At 40.7% G+C, this 4,527-nt stretch overlaps 1 pseudogene; it reads left to right on the top strand.

Annotated features, from left to right (window-relative positions):
- Positions 1 to 3,055: 3,055 nt before the first annotated feature.
- Positions 3,056 to 3,561, top strand: Ube2v1-ps6 (ubiquitin conjugating enzyme E2 V1, pseudogene 6; annotated as a pseudogene).
- The last annotated feature ends 966 nt before the right edge of the window (positions 3,562 to 4,527 follow it).

Genomic DNA, 4,527 nt, shown 5'->3' with positions numbered 1-4,527 from the left:
TGTAATTATCAAAACACATTGATTTCTATTTAGGAGGAGACATTTGAAATTATGAAAAGTAAATAGCAATGGCCACGTTCTAAAAGCTCTTAGTTGACATGGGGTAGGTTTTATTATCAGACCTTAGAAATTCCAAATCCTGGCTGTAAATCTAATTTACCAAGTTTGCAGAGAGTGAAAACTGCAGTCTTCAGAATTGCTCAGAGGTGATGATAAGAGATACCCTAGTGTGGGAAAGAATTTGCTGCAGAAAGAAGAGAATTCAAATTTCTGTGCCCACACTTTAAAACAGTCATGGTTGTATACAGCTATAACCCCAGTGCTATGATGACAGGGAAAGAATTTCTGGAGCTTGTGCACAGCAAGATAGCATCAGTATAAGTGAAAGGCTTTGAATTGAGAAAATTGTGTAGAAAGTTATAAAAGAGGATACTATTTACTTTCTCTGTCTTCTGCTTGATCACATAGGCATGAACACATAGACAGACAGACAGACACACACACACACTCACACACACACACCAAATCACACAAACTAATTCTTGGTGGTCATGTACTAAGGAATATGAAATTAAAAATTTATAACCTTGAACTCATGAAAATGTCCACTTGACATTTATAATTGCCATTGATCATGAATACTATTTTGTGGAAAATGAATCCACCTATGTAAAATAAATCAGATGTCAGAATAAGAAAGGGCATGACATATTAATATTAGAAAATTTAAAAAACATTAGGTTATTATTTTTGTGGTGTGTGTGTATATATGTGTGTGTGTGTGTGTGTGTGTGTGTGTGTGTGTGTGTTGCATGTGTGTGTGTTCACGTAGGTCTTCTGATTCCACAGCATGTTAATAGGCCAGATGGCCAATTTCTGTAATGGGTCATTATCTATGGATTCCTATATTTAAAGTGAGGGTGTTAAGCTTGTTCTGCAAGTCCTTTTTCCCTCTTGCTGGCCCAACATAATTGTCAAAATTTAAATGAATTTCTTATAGGCAATTGATGAAGGTTATTTACTCATCATGAAGTTAGAAGTTCATATTGAAGCTCAGCAAGCCTCTGTAGTGACAATTCCATTTTATGTCAGCATAGGAGACTTGGATATCATTTGATAAGGGCTTATGACTAGTTATATTAATATTCATAGAATGACCAAATTGTTTGATCCTTGAAGAAGTTACCATTAAATTGGAAGACAAAGAACCAGAGCCAAATAAGTCCGGCAGCTACTGAGATGTAGTCACTGACTGAGCTGAGTCTGAGCAAACATCAAAGAAACAGTGAGGTGTACTGTAGCCTAAGTAACGATACAAGCAAAAGCACTAAAATTCCTTAAATGAGGCATATAGGTATGGGAAAAGCACTTCAACCTGGGACTTCACTTGACTTAGGCTGCATAAAAATCTACCTTCCAGAAATATACCTAACAATGAAGTTGCTCACCTCATCTCACCTGCATGAAGCTGTATACATATCAAACAATGGACTAAGACTCCCTGCACATAACATTGTTTATAAACTTCTCTTTCATGATCAACTTCCATTCAAAAGTATTCAAGAGCATATCCACATACTGGAGGGAGAAATCTGTTTCAACTGGCCTGAGACAGTTTAGAATATATACTCAGTAAATCGTATTGAATCCTCCGGAACAACTTTCAAGGAAAACATCCTGTTTAATGTCATATACCTAGTGATAAGGAATATGCATTTGATTTAAGCAAATGCATCATGGAAACTGATGTTCACAGTTAATTAAGGCTTGCCTAATCAAAAAAAGCCAATCAAAACAGAAATATCCACACTGAACTCTAAGTAAACAATTCCTCCTTCTCGAGAGGTCCACAAATTAAAGCTACACTGAATACCAGTGTTTCTCACTTTGCTTTTGAATAAAGTTTGTCACCTTGCTCTCTGTGACTTCTTGTAATAAGATGAAAACATCCTGGAAACACCTCACCTAGACAGTAACCTCTGATAAAACTGATAAGCGTCTTCTTCAAATAATGACATGAATTATGGAAGCTCCAAAAGAATTCTCCTGTTACTTTCTTGTAAGAAATTCTAAGAATGACACAAGCCATGTCTAATCTCATGCCTATTTAAGGAAATCAGAAGTTATAAAAAAATTCATCCTAGTCTTGTTTTTTGTACCAATTTCAACTTTAAGATATTAAGTACAATCACACTGGGAATTCCTTTTTTCTCAGAAGTTTTGATAATGTCACCTACAGTTAAGCAAGAGGAGAATCCTTAATGAATTTCTCTAAAATATATTTGCATGATAGATAAAATATTAACTCTAGAATGAGAATATTAGAAAAATGCTTGTTTCTGTGTTACTGCATTGGAAATGCAATTTATACCCCTTTGTCATTTTCAAAATGCAGATGTTCATAGTATACATATTAGATGATGTGGACTATTAATAATAATAAAAGTTTCTAACAATAATTGAAGAACAGAGCCAGTACGTTGAGACAATAATGCTTCTGTCATCTTTAATATATATAGTTTTTGCTATATGTACACAATGATTTCTACATATGAAAGTCTAAATGCTCTACAGCTCACGCTTTCTGGTTTCAAGAGGTGAAAACTTCAGTAATAGCTTTTAACTTCAAAATCAAAATGAAAACAAAATGCATGAACAGAAAGAACAGAAGGAAAACAAAAGAAGGGAAGGAAGAAAGCATGGAAGGAAAGAAGGAAGGAAGGAAGGAAGGAAGGAAGGAAGGAAGGAAGGGAACAGGAAGAAACAGGAAGAGATTTGGTAAGTTGCTCATTTGACAGGCTACATGCCAGTATGGAAGACACCGTTGGATGAGTTCCAAAACTGTACAAGATCAGGCATGGTTGTTCGTACCTATAATTTATTGGTGAATATCAGACATTCAAAGTCATCACTGGATATATAGTGAGGTTCAGGCAAGTCTGGGGTTTATGAGACCCTGTGGAAAAAAGAGAGAGAGAGAGAGAGAGGGAAGGAGCTAGGGACCTAGGGGTAGAGGAAGAAAGGAAGGACTGACTTCGAGCGATAGCAACGCAAGATGGCAGCCACCACAGGCTCAGGAGTAAAAGTCCTTTGAGATTTCCGACTGTTGGAAGAGCTGGAAGAAGGCCAGAAAGGAGTAGACGACAGCACAGTTAGCTAGGGTCTGGAGGATGATGAGGACATGACACTCACAAGATGGACAGGCATGATAATTGGACCTCCAAGAACAATTTATGAAAACCGAATATGCAGCCTTATGATAGAGTGTGGGCCACTCTAGTATCCAGAAGCATCCCAGTCTGTGAGATTTGTAACAAGAGTCAATATGAACGGCGTGAGCGGTTCAATGGAGTGGTGGATCCACGAGCCATGGCAGTGCTGGCAAACTGACAGAACTCCCAGAGCATGAAAGTCATCCTCCAGGAACTGAGGCGCTTGATGATGTCAAAAGAGAACATGAAGCTGCCACAGCCACCAGAAGGACAGAGTTACAGCCATTAGTCACCAAGGCCCCGGCCTCCCTTCTCCATCCAACCCAAGTCTTCATTTTCCACAGTAGTGAATTTTCTAGATCCATCTGTAGACCTCAAAGTACTGGAGAGGAAGCCCCATTAGACTTCATCCTGAGACACTGCTCTGATACTAACTTCTTGTCCATTTGAAATACCTAAGTTGTGCTGTGTAACATCATCTGTCGAGTATAACCGCTGTCTGCCTGGTTGAATTTATGGGATCAATAAGGTGTGTTGAAATCGGTTTCCTTTGGGAGCGGTGTGCACAGCTAACGCAACTGTGGACAGACACATCTCACACAATCACTTGCTGCTGGCACTTGGCCTGGGTATGCCTTCGTACTTCCCGCCCTCTGCCACAACTGTGTGGTGGCCCTTAGAATAGATGGGGAGTTTTCAGGTAGCAGCCGTGGGACTGACCACCACTAGGCTTGGGGTGCTCTGGCTGTACCCATGCTTTCTTAAGTCTTAAGTGATTGCCCCATCCAAGCCATGGTCCCCACTCCTCCACTCACACCCTTGGTCAAACCTTAGATTGTAACCTCCCCTCCCCTGAAATTGGCCCCGGGTGAGAAATTCAGAGCTTCCAGTCTCCCCACCTTTCTCAAGGGGTGCTGCTTTCCCCTGCTCAAGTCCCTTGTTGCCCATCACCACCCAACACTTGCTGTGGCCAGAAGCCATCAGATGAAGTTGAAAAATCCTGGCCTCCCTCCCTTAGCTCTGGACCACACTTGTTCACCTGCCACCAGCCTGGGAAGGGAGCGCTGGTCCGAGGCCCTGCCACCACCATCAGCTCTTGAGCTTTGAGCTCAGGTCTAGAGGTGAACAGAGAAGTCACAGGGCGACTCAGACGGGCCACCGCTCAGGGTCCTTGGATATATGCCTAGAGAAAGGCCATGTGGAGAGTCCTCGGTGCACAGGTTCTGAGTTGGTTCCTTTTCCCATAATTGCTTTGTTTTTACAAGTTGAAGAGTTTTAAACAGGGCTCTCAGTCACCCTGATCACCCATCGAGTC

The sequence above is a fragment of the Rattus norvegicus genome, chromosome 2 (assembly GCF_036323735.1).
Source record: "Rattus norvegicus strain BN/NHsdMcwi chromosome 2, GRCr8, whole genome shotgun sequence".
NCBI classification, from domain to species: domain Eukaryota; kingdom Metazoa; phylum Chordata; class Mammalia; order Rodentia; family Muridae; genus Rattus; species Rattus norvegicus.
The sequence above is the reverse complement of the archived record's forward strand: the minus strand, read 5'-3'. Positions and strand labels throughout refer to the sequence as shown.